General features: G+C 36.1%; 1 protein-coding gene across 1 annotated transcript in view; it reads right to left on the minus strand.

Annotated features, from left to right (window-relative positions):
- The window catches only part of CNTN1 (contactin 1), a 251,559-nt gene that overhangs the window by 230,670 nt on the left and 1,569 nt on the right, over positions 1-19,320 (minus strand). The window lies entirely within an intron of this gene.

Genomic DNA, 19,320 nt, shown 5'->3' on the forward strand with positions numbered 1-19,320 from the left:
AAATCAGTTTGTAAGTGCCACTAAGTAATTAAAAAGGTGGTTATATCAGAAGCACAGGTACTAGTCAAAAAAACTTCTTCATCAAGAAGCCTTCCTCTCTCTGAATCAGAAACAGAGTTCCACATGCACAGGAAAATCGGCCTTGGGAAAGATGAAGTGCTAGGGAAGCGTCAGTCCATGGTGAGTCACCACAGCTTTCTTCAGCTTCACAAGAAGATCTTAAAGAGGAACATGATTAGCAGGTTGTTGGCACCAATGAACCCACACTTGCCTGGGCATAAGCATTTTAGCTGAAATCAGAGAAAGTAAAACTCTACTTCAACCCTTGACTTGGAGCAGACACAGGTGGCCTAATATATTCAAAATGTCTTTGTAAGTCAGTGATGCCAAATTGATGCCAGTTTTGGAATAACACAGGACCCAGTTACCGGTGAAACTTTTTCCAGAGTGAAAGATGAGAAACACTAATATAAAATACCATTCAGAGGGATGGGAAAGGAACACTGGTAGAATAAGATTTTCAGACCTTCAAACAAGCCTGTCACATTTCCTATAGCTCTGGCTAATCAATAAAATATTCAGCAGTTGCTTAACCTTAGCATGTCCTTCAGGTCACCCTACATTATTATGGCTGTCTACACCAGGAAATTAAAGATGCCCTGAACTGTATTACTTGACACAGAAGTAAACTACTGTTGAATAGTCCATATCCACACCATCACAATCCTTTATACACTAGGGCAGAATGGCCACATTCAAACTGTCTCCTTGAAAATGGTTCCAGGAAAATATTAATTCCTGAATTAGGCTCAGCATTGCTTCTGGGTGTCCCAGCTAACAAGTTAGCAGGACAGGCAGCTGAGCTCCTGCGCACAAGAATATTCTCTGGTCGTTAGTACAGGGGCTATGCAAGCGTCCCTAATATCAGCTTGAGCAAGAGGTATGTACACTGAACATTATTCATACAAACTCTTTGGAAGCAGTATTTTTAAAATTGTGCAGTTTGCAGCTTCTGATTCTAACCAAATATTGGTAGCAACTAGAGTTTAAATATCTAGATGCTATTTGTGAAAATCACACTACTCCATTCAAAAATATGCTTTTTCTGTGGTTATTCAGTTGTTTTTCTAATCTCATCTGTAATATTTAAATGCTCATCTTGCTGTGATGCACAGACAATAAGAACACATTGTGTTCTTATGGCACACACAATTTCAGATTCACAGCAAGTGTAACCATACAGAGAAGCTTCTCCTGACCTATAAAGCCCATTATAATTTTGAACATCACCTCTCCAATGTGTTCTCAGCATATAGATGCTGAGTTTGTGGAACAGCCCCCTTGCCTCTGTACACTTGGGAAGGGAGATGCACTTGCTGACAGTGCTGAGACTGTCTTAACACTATAGAGTATGTGGAAAGAAAAAGCAGGCAAGTTTCATATGAGCAATATGAACATATACGCACAGAGTGACAATATGAATTCTGAGCTCATATGAGAAAGAAGCTGACATGTGAACTACTGACTGCAATGTCTTTTCATATTAAGAACATTATCAAATAAGAACTACACATCTAGATCCAACATCTAGAGTTAGATGCCAATGGCATCCTGGCTTGTATCAGGAATAGTGTAGCCAGCAGGACCAAGGAGATATCATCCCCCTGTACTCTACTCTGGTGAGGCTGCACCTCAAGTGCTATGTTCAGCTCTGGGCCCCTCAGTACAAGAAGGACATTGAGGCCCTGGAGCATGTCCAGAGAAGGGCTACAAAGCTGGTGAAGGGCCGGAAACACAAGTCCTGTGAGGAGTGCCTGAGGGAGCTGGGGTTGTAGCGTGGATGTTAGAAAGTAGAATCACTATAAGAATTAAAGACTTATTCATGCTATAATAAGAAGAGTATGGGTCAAACTATACCTTCAGTTACCAGCAAAGCAGAATAAAATAATAGAAAATTCTTGAGTACTTTCCTCAAACTGAAAATAGTTTCCAAACCATTGAGACTCACTCACTACAGTCCTGTTGGAGAGGAGAAATGGGGAAAGACGTGAAAAAGATCAGTATTGTGCTCCTAGCATTATGGAATCATACCACACTGGGGAAAAATAAATAAATAAATAAATACAATATTTACTTTTATTAAAGACAAACCAATTGACAGTATGTAATTCCAGTTTAATATGGCATTTTTCTAAACAAAGTTTAATGTTGTCTTGGATGGAGGAATATGACATTCCAACACTGCACTGTGACTCATCTACCTGACCAGAAATCATTAGAGTAATTTGTCTCCATATATACATGTATAAGCAGCACATTGAGTCAATTATGATCAATTTATACACATCTCCTGCATTACAGCTCCATTTGAACGGTCTTTTTGAGCATTCTAGTCTTTTTTTTGCTAGAAATGTCATTGGGGGAATGAAAAGGGGAAAAAAGTAGTAATATTCCCTGGATATTGGGCCAGTATTTGAAGCATTGATTATATGAAATTAAACTACAAAATGTACATTGTGCTACAACAGAAGAACAACTTTGCTAGATAAAATCTTAAACAGGTAAGAGAACTCCATGAAACCAAACCACTTATATACCACTTATAGGTACCTCTTTTTCTGCATTACATATTTGGCCCAAATCTTATCTGTAATGGACTTGAAAGCACTAATGGCCCAGTGATTCAGAATCAATGGTCCTCCTAAATGATAACGCAAAAGAAAAAGGTTGCAGAGCATTTACATGTAACTGAGATACTAATTTATATAATCGCTAAGTTCTCCATTTCCATGGTAACCATTAGAGAAGAGTTTTCACCCTGAAGGAATTCTTCCATCATAGCAGTACTGCCCCTACTGGACCATGTCACCCAACCTCCTGCAAGCTTTCCCACTGCCTTCCAGAGCCTGAATGGCCACTGGGGCAAGAGGCAGGTCCAGGCTATCTACCAACACCCACCATCAGACCAAAAAAAAAAAAATCCAGGTCATTATTCTATATTGTTGATCTAAAACTAAACATTTCCCAAGGAAAATGTGAAATATTTGGTTCATCAGATACTCTGCGAGAAAGGCTGAGTGACAGGGCTACTTATTAAAGATAGCTGCGATGCTTGCAGATGGAAAAGCAATATTTAACAAACCTGCACAGTCTGCACTCTTCCATTTTCTGAGGGAGATGAACAGTTTCATTATGAAATAGAAATCATAACTAAAAATCATAACTATTTTCGATTGAAGAGGAAAAAAAATGTATATCAGCAACATGAGTTTTTAACCTGTAATCCTATTATTCTGTTAAAAAAAGAAAGCAAATGATATTAAGGGATTCTTTTCCACAGCTATTCAGAACAGCTCTGAGAAAGGCCTGGTATCATGCTCACAGTCTTAGAGTTCATTGTGAAGTATGTGAATTTGTGAGGGGGAAAACTTAATCTCTTGCCATCTACGCACGTTAAAATATTGAATTTCTGTTCTTGAGTGTGACGCAACCACTATGTTACTATTACTGATTGATAGAATTTTGAACACAACACTATGAAAAAAGCAATCATTTTACAATATGCATAAAATGGTAAATTAGATACACTAACTTACAATTAAGGATGGTAATGGCAGTTCACAAATACTAGCACTAATTATTATAGGTACATATCTATCAAGTATCACCAAAAAATCTCACCACAGTTTGCCTGGTGAAACTGTTAGTTATATCTACAAAAAAAAAAAAAAAAAAGGAAAAAAAACTAACTACAAGAAAACAAAACAACATCGCTCCCACACTGCCTTAGATTGGTTTATAGCAGGTGAATTAAGCCATCCATGTTTGTGTACTCTCCATACTGGAATATAAGATTAGCAGCATATTAATATACAAAATTAATAGGAAAAACAACAACAACAACAAAAACCTTAAAATTCCTTTTTTTTTTTCCCTTATTCAAACGTCAACCTTCCATCATTCTCTTTTAGATTCTAAGATCACTTTGGAGGATGGGATAAAACAATAGCTGATATCACTGTGTTTAGAAAACTCTCTTGTTGCTAGGTGAAAACACATCTGTTCATGTAACGTGATTGCTACCTGCATCAGCAGATGGAGAATGTCAAACCAAAATATTTAAAAGTTATCAATTATAAAAATGGGAATGACTGAAAAAATAAATCTTGGATAATATGTATTCATGTTTGTTTATTTACAATGAGCAGATGAATGATTAGCATCTTTTGTTCACCTATAAATTCAGCATGTGAAAGCATATTTGTCAAAAACTCTTCTATATTTCCTTCTACTTTTGTCTTAGCAATGACAGTGAGCTATAAACTATCCCTATGATGAGGATGGAAATAATGAATTATTTGTTCAGCCAACTAACTTTTATGAATCTGTTGTTTGATAATGTTTTGGTGCCTCTTGCTAAATCTCATGGGCAACCACAAACAATGTCTCTAAATGAAGTTTAATTTCTGAGTGCTCAGTAGGACAGGAATGTATTTAGGTAGTTGAAATAGCATCCCTTTTATTAAAAAACACAGGTTGAATAAATTTCTAAATCTTTCATGCAAAAAATTAAAAGGAACATAGAATTCAGTGTTTTAGTTTTATAACATTATATGCATCCATTTTGATTCAATAGGAAATGTTTTGTGCCTCAGAACCTGGAAATCTGTCGGTTATTTAGATCACTCACTCAAATTTATTTGTGTCAATAAAAATAATTTAAGCATTCTGGGAAGATGTTTTTTTGTTACTGTAAGAGGTATCCCACTGAGAAGCAAAAGGAGGTTTTTGATTAAAAGATGTAATAAGTGACAGTTATTTTAAATGATTTCTAATGTGGTCTTCCTAGAAGTTACTGATCCTTTAAAAAGGCTATCTCTTTCAAAAAATAAATTCTTCAGACAGAAATACACTAAAATCAATTCCACATCTACACAGGGGAAAAAAAAAAAAAAAAAAAAAAAAAAAAAAACCTTCTTCTGTTTGAATCACACACAAATGCAAATGGAAATGCCATCACCACCTCTTTACTCATGAAATCCAATCATGCAAATATTTAATCAGGGACTTGTCAGACTCCACCTCATGACAGTATCAGCACTAGCAAATAATGCCTGAGGTTTCAATATGTATCGTCTTTTCTATTGCTCCATTTAGTCATAAACTCAAAAACAGAATGTAAAAATAAAAGACCTCCTTCTCCCATCTTAGAGTTTTCATCAGAGATAGTAGTATCTCTAATGATAACCTGAAGACTATTTTCCAGGGCCTGAATCAGAGAGCAAAAATGAACATAATTCCCAACTCTGAACAGTCAAAGCAGAATATCAGTCCCTGAGAGAAGAACATCCTTGCACATATTGTGCAGCACAACCGTCTGTCCAAACGTGTCAATAGAGAATGCTTGTATTTCAACACAACAAAATCTTGAAGCAGAACATAAAACTTATTCAAAATTAAACGAGTATTTTAAGACTAACAGCCTATTGCATTAGGGAAAAAAAAAAAAAAAAAAAGTAATAGCATTACCTGTCAATTGAAACAGAAATAGATCTTGCACACAATGAAATGCAGTAGAGTTCTTGCTCCTTTGCATTTACAATAACTATTCATTTTGCTTACACCTTTCAATAACTTTAAGCAATGAAGTAAAAATCAATAAATAAATTAAGACTAAAATCCAGCACATTACGAAAACAGCATACTCACAGTCCTCTGTCCAAATGTCTAAGGGTGTTACTGGGCATAATCACTCATATGAGGACACAGAAACCCGTACCAAATAGGTTCACTGAAGATAAAACACTATGCCCAGAAAGATAACAAATACAAGTGGTGTCTTTGGGGGATTATCTGCAAGGCTGTGAGCTATACTAAGCTACAGAGGCAAGAGATAAATGGCACTGGCAAATAGTTTAAGGAACTTGCTTCTAAAGGACCATTGAGATTTTCACTGTTCAGACAATAGTTGTGGGGTCAGTGTGTTCTTCCCAACTCTCCTGAGTGCGTTTTCTTTTTTTCCAGCCAAGGACTCAGAGTTCTTCCAAAATAAATGGTGCAATCAGGTACATACATTAAAATAGGGAAGGAAAAACCAGAAACATTCAGTAGGCATTTTCAGAAAAAAAAAAAAAAAAAAGATTGCAAGGTCAAGTCTGTTCTCACACACTTAGAAGACCTAAGACACTCAAAAGCAATAAAAAATCACCTCCGGCAGAGGGATACCTAAACGCTAGTCCTTGTCACCTTGGTCTTCTACTTGCCCTTATGTTATTACTTTGAGTAACTGATCACTACAGGAGTTTTAGAAATCCTGCCCTAACCCACAGCTATTTAATAAAGCCAAAATATCATAGGGTGACTTGTTTGACTTTTTAAGTGGGAGACAACTTTTACATTTTTCAGGAGCTCTTCCACTGAAAGTGTGTATTTTCTCTCTGCTTTTTGCTAAAATGTATTTGTAGCAAGCAACAGATGAAATCACTTATGATATCATTCCTTCCCTTGAACTATCCACATAATTCAATACTCAAACTAAAACTCAGAGAGCTCTGAAATAGGTATTCAAACGTGAGCTGAAAACACTTTTTCATCCGCAAACCGCAGTCATTTATGAACAACATATTCAATTCCATTCCAGATGAACAAATCTGAGCATGAAATTTGAAAACACATTGGTGGATCTTTGGGTAAATTCAATTTCTACATCTTAATAATAATAATAATAACAACAACAACAGTAATAATAACAGTCTTTAGGATTCATAACAGTACTCACATGAAAACCTAGAGGAAAGCAGAATGACTACATTAAAATGAGGAACTGCCTTATTAGAAATTGAAGCTCAAAAATCCTGAAAAACTACCCAAAAGTTGAATGCTACCAAAAACTCTCTTCCCTCCCCGCTTCCAAATACCTTTTTGCACATTGTCCTAACGAAATTTAGCGGAATAGGGGTGCAGCTACTCTCCACTATCTGACAGATGCTACTCTCCTTTACTGACACCAAGCAGTAACAATGTAAAAATGACTGAAACACTTTAAAGTATGGTCTCTACTCACGGTATTTTGAATAAATGTTAATTTTTTACCTATTTAGAAATCCAGGAACTGTTACAAACAAAGCAGCTGTCACAAAATAACAACCTTGTGTTTTTTTTAATGTCACAGCAGTCTTAGTTAACAATTTCTGATAGTGTTACATACATAGCCCTTTGGTAGCCTATAGGATGATAAACTCAATTTTACTTATTACAAACTCAAATATTTGAATCACAAATTCAAATATTTATATACATGTCAATAATAACAGTGGTGACACATTCAGATCACTTTATTATATTGCCATAAAATCATTCTGAACAAAAATGGAAGGAAACAAGCAACAAGAAGATATTAATTTCCCACAAGAATGCAGGTTTTAGTTAATTTTATTTACAACTAATTGTCTAATTTACTTGCAGGCAAAAATAAAATTGTCTCAAACTCCAGATAGAGATATAAAAGTGCTATTTAAAATGGAGTTGAACGATTCCTACAGAACCTGAATTAGCTTTTTCAGCACTGACTGTAATACACAATTCACTAGAAAATATAGAATGCTTCTATAATTACTGAGCTATCCATCACCTAAAATTGACAACCCCATATAGTGAATCCATCAAGAAAACACTACACAGCCAATATGCTCGAAGGTACATATTAGTGACAAATGAAATGTTCAGGTAATTAAGAGTCTTGAAATGAAATTAAAGCATAACTGTTGCAATCTATATCTAAAGGATATATGAAATGCTGAACACCCACACAGAAATAACCTACGTGACTCGTACAACGGTAAATCCAAACAGTTTGACGTCTAATGGCAACATTCACAAGAGATTCAATTTTTTTTCAGATGTGAAAAGCACAGCCCAAATTTATTCACATGCTGAAGCAATCAAGCTGCCCTTAGCAAACATCAGAAATGAAATGCATTAAATCAGAAGCAGCAATTAAACCCTTTTCTTCAAATATATTGTTATTCCATTTACCACAAAATCAACATTCAAAACAAAGCTAGGGAAATGGCTTTTGCAAAGTCATAAAGTCAAATTTAATTTGTATCCTTGTTCTGCGTAGCTACCCATGGAAAGCAATATGGTACTACAAGAGAAAATTCAGAGATCATCCAATGGGGTACAACCATTGCAAGTTATGTATAATCTAATGCCAATATTGCTCAAGAATCTACAATTTTATGTATTAAAGGCAGTTGATAGGACTGCAAGGGTATAGTATTTAGAGAGCAGTTTATTGAAGGACAGTAATTGTAGAGCTCTTGTTTCCAGATCAGACCTTTTTGTCTTACTTGCAGTGAACAAACAGTACTTTGAGAGCTGTCCAATTAATAGCAGCTAAAAAGATGAATTAATTTACTTTTTTTTTTTTTTTTTTTTTTTTTTGTGGGCAAAATAAGATGTTATGTAAATTACTTCTCATCTTCAAGGTTCTCTGCAGTCAGGCTCATTAAAATTAGCTTTTATGTCAGTGCCACTCCCTTGACGTCAGTTAAATTATTTCCAATGCACTTCCACGTGTGATTAATGTCAGACATAATAACTTGCTAATCACAATAGAAAACCATACAGTTGTTCCTGTTCCTTTCTAGGAATTATAAGAAGGCCTGCAGAGGTTGCAATGTACTTTAAGCCAGGGCCAAACACTACATTGACTTTTTTTTCAGTAGCAGCTGGAAAATTGCACAGTAACACAAGTTTCGAGGGTAGAATTCTGAATTATACAAGTTTGGTAAGATGCAATAAAAAATTAATGTTTGTGATTGAGAAAGAGGAAGGACAATATTGAAATAAAGATGACTAGTATAGAAATAGTGCACCTGGAAATAAATACATTTGCTGGTGCCATTTGACACATAGGTTAAGAAGTCAGAGAAAACTGTCATGAAATGCACTTGATGTGACAAGTTTTTCAGCACTATTTTTATAAGAATTGGAAAATGGGATTGAACTTGATCCCAATGGAACAAATACCAAAAATTCCATAGAAGTACAGCAGAATACAAAAAGAAAACCGAAAATTCAAACTGGTTGCAGTGATCTGTAATGTGATCTGTGAACTGACTCCAATTCCAAAAAAAAAAAAAAAAAAAAAAAAAAACAAACAACTAAGACTGAAAGAAGGCTGAGGAAAATGTTTCACAAGTCAGTCACTTCCCATTGCAGTTTCATGCTACTGAACTAGTTGTCCTAAAGTTGTGTTGTCATTAAAGCCCTGCTGGTGTGAGCTGCTACAAAATGGACTCTATGGGTGCGGATGAACCAGTCACCAGAACACATCAGGCTCGAAAGAGCAACAGTACGTGGTGAGAGGGAACATCTGAAAGCATACCACACGCTGATGAGCTCCAGAGACTCATGGCTCTGCTACACCTGCAAGAAGTGGAAGAAGCCCCAGAGCCTGCTGAGCACAGGTGCAGCCAGCAGCCACACCAGCTCTGACAGAGGGCTGCGTGAGCCAGGCCGCACCTGAGGTGACAGCGGTGGCTCTGTGCCCACTCGGGGCCATGAGGGCAGGGGGAGAGAATAAGCAAGTGTACCCTGGGGACAGTTATCTGCTTTTACTAATCATTTGATCCTGTTCATAATAAAGGCTTGATTAATAAAACCTGTTCTAAGAGATTTTCCCTGTCATCTGCCTCTCCCTGTTGTGCTTCCCTACCAGGGAAAAGAGACTTTACAACTGAGTATGGATCCCCTAAATGAGATCAGGACCCTACCTCTACCCCCTACACACCCAGACATGCATTACACTACCTGCAGAATAAGGTTTCCTTTTTCAACACATGGTTTTGTTCTTCAGACAGTTTCAGTCATCTCAGGTAGCATGCTCAAATAATTATTTTATTAAGACTTAGAAGAAAAGACACTACAAACACCAAGACATTATCAGCTCAGATCTTGTATTAAGGGACTCCTCTAGGTTCATGGACTGCCAGATTTCTGCAAATTCTGTAATTCTGGCTTGAAGTGCACTGTAATTTATACCCACCAATACTTTATGCGATCTTCAATAATGTTAACAGCAAAAGACACCTTTTCATGCCTTTCAGCAATACGATCCTGCAAAAAACCACTCACCCTTAACTCCAATATTGCTCCATCATTTTTAATTTTTTTTTTTTTTTTAAAGTAACACGTTACATAAACCTCATAGTTAACATCTGAGGACTGAACTGGCAAGGTTCCTAAACAAGTAATGCATTGACAAAGAAATCGAGTTCCATTAGAATTTCCTAAAAGGTTTCAAACATAAATATTATACAAAGAACAGTTGTTCGTCGGTCCAAAGAATCCTATGTTTCTTGAAAGAAAATTCCTTGTACCATGAATTTAAAGAAGGAGGTGTTGTGTTTGATGTGGAATACACCAAGATATTCCTATGCTTTTCACACGTGCCTTGATGTTTCTAACTGTACCATTTTCACTTTCAGGTCATTCATCAGATCGCTGCATCTTCTTACTTGACCTCATTATTACTGTTCATACAAAGTGTGTTTGTGCACCAGGCTGCTTGTGAGACACAAAGAGCTGCTCCAGTGAAAATTAATTTATAAGCATATTCCTAAGGAATCATCTTAAAAATGGAGTAAGTTAAAACAGAATCTCATGATAAGATCCTTTCCTCTAATTTGGAAAGAGAACTTTTTTTTTTCCCTGATTTTTTAGTAAGCAGGTAACAAAAATAAGGAGCAAGGAATCATTTTCAGATGCACTGTACAGACGGGTTGTTTTTAATGGAGGGGAAAAAAGGACCCACTTTCTGAATAACTGAAAGCTGATTTTTTTTTTTCTTTGACAGGATTAACTTTTGCTACTCTTTTCACACATATACACCTAAAGTATTTCCAACTGGCATCCACTTTAACTTTCAGGCATTCTTAGACTAGTTTTCAAAAACTATTGGTGATACTGAGCTGTCAACCCATAGTTGGTTCAGCAAAATGCAAGCTTTTCTGAGGACAAGTACATCTTCCTCATGCTGCTTATATGTATGCACTTTCTTTGACAAGACTGGATAATTGCTGATTTTCTCTGGAAAAGGAAAAGAACTTGCCTTAAAAGACTATATTGTAGCATGAGAGAAGGAGGCAATTTCCTTACCCAACTTCTATGCCAATTACCAAGCTGTGCAGTTTACAGCTCTCGGTTATTGGAAGCTAGCACCTGCCAACTGTCACCACGTCAACAGAGGAAAAAAGAGAAACAATAATGTATATATACACACTTCTGCAGTCAGAATTAACACAAGAAAGCACTATTTGCAATTGTCTGTAAAACCACAAGAGAATGTTTCTAAAAGTCTGACAAGGAGCATCTCTGCTTTTATATCACATTGAAGTCAGCAAAGATTTAAGCCCAAAACTCTGGGAGAGCAATAGAAGAAACTGATCTACAATGGATTCCTTCATTGCTTTCAACTGTCTTCCAAGGCATCCTTCTAGGTCTGACTAACAGAAAAACAAGAATACAGATGTTTCTCCTCATCTACATGCAATAACTGCAACTAAAAAGCTCATCATTGTGAATGTCCATATCCTCCCACAAACCAAGGGAAATATAAATTAATTGTCAGACCATGATTCCTCCCTCAGAAGTCGTTTAATGATATACAGTAAGTCACAAATGCATGCCAAAATGTGTGTAGTATGCCAAATAGGAAAGATTATCTTTATTTGGAAACATAATGTATCAGTATACAAAAAGCAACAAAAGTGTTTAAAATATAACAGCAACTACTCTACTACAAACATTTAGAAAACAAGGCATTTTGTGCTTACAAAAGCGAAAGGTTTTAACAAAAATGTAGTACATACTTTGAGAACATTAATTCATCAAGCAGCTTCTGTTTAGCTTGAATTAAATTTTCAGATTATTTTTATTGAATCTTCACATAATGGTTAAAAATAATAATCCTGCTATTTTAATTTGCATCATTGATTTGGTTATATGCTCTTGTACTTAATACAGGAAAATTTGCCTTTATCCAGTATCACAGTCTTAATCTTTCATTGTTAATTTCTCCAGACATTTTGAGAGACGACAGGCTTACAGTTCAAATTATGAATTGGGTATCAGGTTTCCACATTACTTGCTGAGATCAGGTGAAACCTTATCTTGGGCTGGCAAACCTTGCAAGATGCTGTTGTTCTTAAATTCACATTTCACCTAACAGTCAGCATGCCCACACACAGACTTCCAGAAATGGCCAGGTCCTCCAGTTCTTGGGTGTCTGCAGTCACTGAACTTTGCCCTTGATGTGAACACAGACCTTGAAAGCCACCTGCCAGCAAGCAGACACACAACTTCACGGGTAATCGTGGTCCGAGCCAGAGGGATTTGGAAGGGCCTAGCACGGCAACTGCAGGGCCGCACTCCTGCAGCTTTGAAATCAGCTGCAGATGTCTGTTAAACTTGTGAGCAGTCTTTAACCAGTCCAGGGGAAAAGCACACTATCTATTTCAAATTAAACTCATGCAGATATCTTTAGAGTGAGGTGCAGGACAGAACAGGCCAATTAAGAAGCATGTGTTAGCACTTACTACCTCTTCCCTCCTCTGTCCCAGCTTCTCATCACTCTGCCCCTAGGAGTGAGACCAACCAGGAGAGCCCGTGAGGCTCTCTTGGGACCACCAAGAGCACTCCCAGGGAAGATGAGAGAACCACGCAGGCCAATAGCCAGGCCTGCCAAGTTTTAACGGGCCATGGATTCAGAGACAAGCATGAGAACAGTACTAGTTTTCAGAAAGATTACATAATGTTTTTAAATATTCTCCCAAATTCACCCACTGCCATTTTTTCCCACATGTACTAAAGGGATTCCCAGGGAAAAAACTCAAATGAGAATGAAGTGGATGGTAAAGTTCAAAGGCCTAATCCTAACAGCTAATAAAAGCCTTCTCTTTTAAATGCCCCTCTATTTATTTCTGAAAAGCACTTACTGAATTTTGTGTTCTGGCAAAAAAGACATACATGTTTATGGCTGACAGAAAAGCGACAAGCAACAGCTGGGCACAGCTGATTCTCCTGGGGCAGGCAAGAACTTGGTCCCAGATTCACCAGAATGCTGCCTGTGATTTATGAAGCTGAACAGGAACTACCTTCCCAGTAAAACAAAATTTCCAAAGTGTAGCTTATTACCTACTCAGGTAATCATACTTTCCTTTAACAGATTTTCCTTTGAATTATTTTATTATTTCAGATTACAATGTCTCCAAGTCTAACAGCCAAATAACTGCTATGTGGCTGGTTGTACACCCCATTCCATAGCACAGTATCTACCTAGCAGCCACACAATAAATATTTCCCTTTTTATAAAAAGACCTCTGTAAAAAAGAGATTAGTAACACATTAACTAGGGAAATTCCTGGAAGTCAGACCAAGAATATCCTAAATGTTTGGAGTGCTTTATTTCCGACAGTCACAAGGAAGTGTCAGAATAGTTCTGCCTAGAGGAGTTGTGAACAACAAGGGATAGGCACCAAACTGCTGAACCAAAAATTTCATTTCAAGGTGCTGCATATCCTTCGCTGTATTTACATCAATCCACCAGTAGCAAAATCTTTCCTTGTACTGGTCTGGTAGAAGAATGCCTGTGACCTGACTAGTTCAGTAACATAAAATACTGTGGGTGCATAGATACCTAAATAATAGCACAAAAGTAACTTCTGACCAGTTCTCATTGCTTTATGCAACATTAAAATTCTTTTGACAGCAACCAAAAAGGCAAATATATTGCTTCCACATTTTCCTTTCTTCTCCTGTCACTTCAGTACCATTAAAGTATAGATGCAGAAAAGAGTGCTTGGTGTAAAAACAAACAAACAAAAAAACGTGCACAGGGAAAACCTCAGCAACTCTTTGCAAGCTTTATCTAATCACTGTCAGTATAAATAGTGTCAGCTAGCAACATTGCCAAGGATAAAATCTTCTACAAAACATTCAGCAGGCCAGCAAAGCATCCCACATGAATGTAAATAAAATTGAGTATATAAATATATGGTAATACACTTAAGTGCAGTTATTTCAGAGTTGTTCTGGCTTAAATAAATAAATAAAATCCTAACCCCCTGTGTCTCCAGTACATGCACAGGCAAGGTCTGAATGACACTTAGCTGTTGTAACTACAGATATGAACATCACATTTGAGTGGAGTTAATCACTCTGAAGAAAAAAGAAAAAAAAAGTCTTTATATCTTTTGAAGGCTTTAAATAAGATCTCATAGAAATAGGACAAAACAGGTTTTATGGTTCAGCCACATTTAAGACTGGGTCAGCTGGTCTGTAGAGTAGCCACAAAACCTATTACAATACAGGAATGTGAGCGGAAATGGGAACAGCTGTGCTTTATTTATAAATTCATGCGTTACATGTATTTATAAATTTGTGCTTTATTTATAAAACCTGCGACTGTTTTTTATGACAAAACTTTCTTTATGTCTGTATGTTTCTGTAGGACTCCATGTCATTCTGAGCAGCAGATTCACAGCTGCCATTTCCACAGCAAAATACTTGGTTTAGTGAGATTTATCTTTTCCTGTATCTGTTCTGTACAACCAAGCGCAAATTAATCTTTCTTCTCAGGCATACCACTTTCCTCTAGGCCCCAAAATCATGCTCTGAAAGCCTAATAAATTAACTGATAAATCACTGGTAATGAAAATGCAATCAAATCTTTTTCATTCAAAACCCTTTAGTCATCTTGAGTATTCTTAACTAATAAAACACAGATACTTAAGATTATCTGTTTCTCTTTCTTTAATTTAGGGGTATTTATTAGATGTAACTTTCTTCTTCAGGCCACTACCTCCAGACAAATAGAAGTGCATTGGAAAATAAATCTATATAGATATTTTTGTGCTAATGTAACAATGACTGCGTAAAGCTAGATCAATGTATCATATGTGGAAATTACATATTTTTTCCATTATGCAATTTCAAATAATATTAATTTTTTGTTTATGCTTTCCCAATTCTCATTTTGCAAGCTTAGAAGGAAGTTAATTCTTCATCTAAACCACTAATTCTATGCTTACACAGATAAACAGTTTCTACTGAGGCAGGAATATCGACAGAAATAGGTTGTGATGTAAACCAACTGACATATATTGTAATTTTTCAGTTAATGCATCAATAAGTTTTGCAAAAATGTGCTCCTGAATAGGGCTGATGAACATCAAGAAATGAAAGAAGCAATGAACTATGATAATGAACCAAGGAACTGAGAATCTTGTTCAGCATTCCCTCCATAACTCTGAGTATAAGCCTTTTCCCGTACATTGACTTAAAAAAAAAAAATAAAAAATACTGTATCCATCTGGCAAGACCTGAGGCAAAATGAAAATGGGAGATGCTTAAACAACCAAGTGTAACTGAGCTGTCACCCCAGTTATTTAGAAGAGTAGTCAGCATTGGCACTTCTTGCCTTGGCAGCTCTTTACTGGTATTTTTGCAATAGCGGACACATTTCTTATGTGCTATGTAGAGAGTCAAGAAAGAAATGAAAGTAATCAAAAAAATGCATACAGAGTTTTTTTATGCTCAGCTAACATTGAATGTATGCATCAAACGCTGACTTCAGTTTACGACTTTCAAAAACAACCCGTAGCAGTCAAGCAGCTGGCTACTTTTGCCATTGTGACAGCCTTGTTACACCTTTTCTGAGATACCATTGCAACATCTCAAGTTAATGGTGGATACTTCTTCAAAACATAATTTGTTTAAAGAAATGAGAAGTTACAGGGCCAGAAAAGGTCAGAAGGAGAAAGTATATTAAAGATAAAGAGCAAAGAGAGGCAGAGTTCAAGAAATGACAAGAACACAGGGAAAATAGTGTTTCAGAACGCCTGCCTTCACAAAACCTGTTTCAACAGCAGCTGGCACCTGTTGGAGTTCCTTTATAATAAAAATCTGAAGTGGGAACCGTTCAATATTCCAAAGTTGATTTTCATAAAAGAAATGAACTGTAGACAGCTGATGAAAGAGAAGCTTGGCCTCTTGCTATAGTTCAAAAGAGTAATGCGCTTACCCTTCTCAAGAAGAGATTCAGAAAACAAACAAACCAAAATGTACATTTCTAGCTGCTCTTTCTCATCTATCTTAATCATTATTTTCCTTTTGCTTTGCTCAAAATTTTTCATAAGGGAAAACGCTATACTTCAGCTATACTTTAGCTAAAAGTATTACTAGCAACAGCAGTAACACTGAGTCTTCTAACTCCTAGAAACACTAAGCCTTACCAACAAACTATCCTACTGGACACTGTAAGAAGTTCATCAATAATGGTTGGTAAAGGAAAATACAGAGTTGATATTCAACACTTCAAGGTATTTTGCTTCTTTTCAACTTTATTTTAGATTTTACCAGTGAGTAGATGACTGCCTCTATCAAAACAAAGCCAGCTTTAGTTCTTGTTTCAAAGAACTCATACTAGTTTGAAAAACTTCAAAACTTATCTCAAATGAAATCTTTGTTAAGACATAAAAAGCTGTTTATCTTTTTGCACACAAGAAAAAAATATTTTTTATCCTAAGCTCTGATTAGGCTTGAAGATGAAAAGCCTAAAGAGTAGTCACAGAGAAAAACAAAACTACATGTGAAAAGGGTGAATATGTTAGTCTTAGCATCAAAACAGTCTGCAAAAAATAGCACATACATTACTATATCACATATTGCTTAAATTGTAAATAGGCACTCCAACAAATCATTGGGTTTACAGAACACAGAAGTTAAGAATTACTTCTTTCCCAGCTATGGTTAAGTCCTGAATTCCCACACCACTCTGCCCATACACGCTTTTAGGAAGATTCTGTATGTACTAAACTGTTTTTATACACTCTGTATGTATGAAACTGTTTTTATACATGAATTGCAATATTCAGTTTGTGATGCAAACCACAACTCCTCCATGTTCCCCATTTCAGACACCACACTACTAAATTACTGCAAATGTTATTTTCATAACATCAAAAGGACTAGCTTATGTAAACAAGATATTATGGTGCAGTGGTAACTCCACTAGTCACAGTTTTATTCAGATCTCAGTTCACCAAGAGCCTTACATCTTATTTTTCTAAGTATCTCTAAAAGAGCAGTAACCATAGAAAATTAACATCAAACAAAAATAGTTATAAAAAAGTTATATATATATATATATAAAAAAACCAAACACATAAGTATAATCATAAACCAATCCAACTCATCAGACATTTCATTTGCCAGCCCAGAAACCCACAAAACTTAGCAGGGTGAGTAGAGTAGAGTAGAGTAGAGTAGAGTAGAGTAGAGTAGAGTAATTTCCTAAAAAAAATAAAAATTCCATATATGATACAGACAGAATTGCTGATGTATCTTTATAATCAGGACTATTTAATTTAATAGACATTTCTAATGTTTACTGTTACTTACAACTTTGGTAAAGTAACTGTCCTGTCTGTCATCTTTGCTTTTTGCTAATGCTTATACACAAGCACAACGCATACTATAAACTTCATTGAAAAATATGTTGAGAAGTTCAATTTTAAAGGGAAACAATGGAAAAAAAATAATAATAAACTATCTTCTTTCTTCCTTTCTTTACATTAAAGAGCCTAAAACACTTCAAAAAACTTAGTATGTTTTGAAGCCATCAAGGTAGGCATTGAATTAATGCATTTTTTCCTGCATCTCTAAAAATGGACCAAAAATTAACCAACTTCTAAGAGGAAAGTACTGTGTAGAAGAACATAAGAAACACTATGGGCTACAAAGAAGAGTAAAAGTTGAGACCAATACCTGGTAAAAATGCTGAAAAGGTGCCTGCACACTGAAGACACTGGACTGATTTAGGAAATCAAGAAGAGGAAGCTTCGGAGAATAAAAAAACATGTCGAAAGAATGCTGACAAGAAAAAAGCAAGGAGAGAAGGGACTGACTGATGGAAAATAAATAAATAAATAAATGACATATTTGGAACAGTCAAGACCAGCAGTAACTAACAATTGAGATTTTGACTGGCTCCAGAAGGATAATGTGACTAAGAAACATGTATAAAGGACGACATGAGAAGGACTGTGCTTGCAGAGGACTGGCAAAAGAGCCTTCATCCCCTATTACAGATTCTCTCTGAAGATCAGAATTGAATGAAGGACTCAAGTTTTTCACACCTTCTCCACAATTAGAAATACCTGTAGAAACCTGTGACAAATTAACCCATTCTGCTTTATTACTGATGCATTTAAAGGGAAATGCACTTTCATAATGATATAATTCTTAGCTAAGAGCCTTTGCTCTTAGAAAAGCAAAATAGGAGATCCAAATTCTCCTATCCTGTTGATAATCACTGTGGTCCAATACAGTAAAAAAAGAAGAGATTTACTTTGAAAGCTGAAAAGTTTATAGTTGTGTTTTTTTTATTATTAATATTATTTATTTTTATTTGCTTACATTTAATTTTCTTATTTTAAGACATGAAAGAATATTATGAATGTTACTCAAACACTCAAAAAGTCATAAAGTGACAAACATGTTGCCTGTGCAACCTTAACTCATTTCCTTTGAGCGTGAACACTTTAATACAATATTTAAATAAACACATATGGTTTCTTCAAAGTTACCTTGCCTCAACCAGTGCACAGGATAAACGTGCACAGAAGATGAAACAGGACCTAGTGTAGGCAGGACTCTTGTTACCTATTGAAGAGACAGGTATGTGTGTAGTGAATGCAGAGGGCTTGCAGAAAGAAAAAGGAGAGAGACTATACTGCCATAAATGCACTGGCAGTTAAAGTCCTTCATGTTGTAGCCTCCTCCATCCCTCCTACCATCACACACACACAATTTAAGCCAAGATTCCCCAGTTTGTAATTAACTGTGATTTCCCTTTTTCCCATCCACTCTGCAGACACATTCAAATATATGTGGAGCACTCAGGACTGTTACTAAACACAGTAGCCCTTGTAACTTGAGAAAATACAGAAATACTGCTATTTACAATGGTGGAAGCTTTAAATCAGACACCAAAAATGAGTGAATGCTTTTAACCTAACCCTCTCTGTGTTCACCATTTGTAAAAGTCTTGTCTCACCTTAAGTAGCATTTGATAAAGTTAAAACTGTCTGTGAGGCATTCTGATCACATAATGATAAGCACTTTAGCAAAGCCCATACGGTTGTTATCAGTTCTGAATTCAAAGCAGAGTTGAGATATGTAAAGACGAAAAAATTATGGGCTCACGTATCGATCAAAGAGAAAGAAAACCAAAAGCAAAATACTGAATTTGTG

The sequence above is a fragment of the Aythya marila genome, assembly GCF_965140915.1.
Source record: "Aythya marila genome assembly, chromosome: 1".
NCBI classification, from domain to species: domain Eukaryota; kingdom Metazoa; phylum Chordata; class Aves; order Anseriformes; family Anatidae; genus Aythya; species Aythya marila.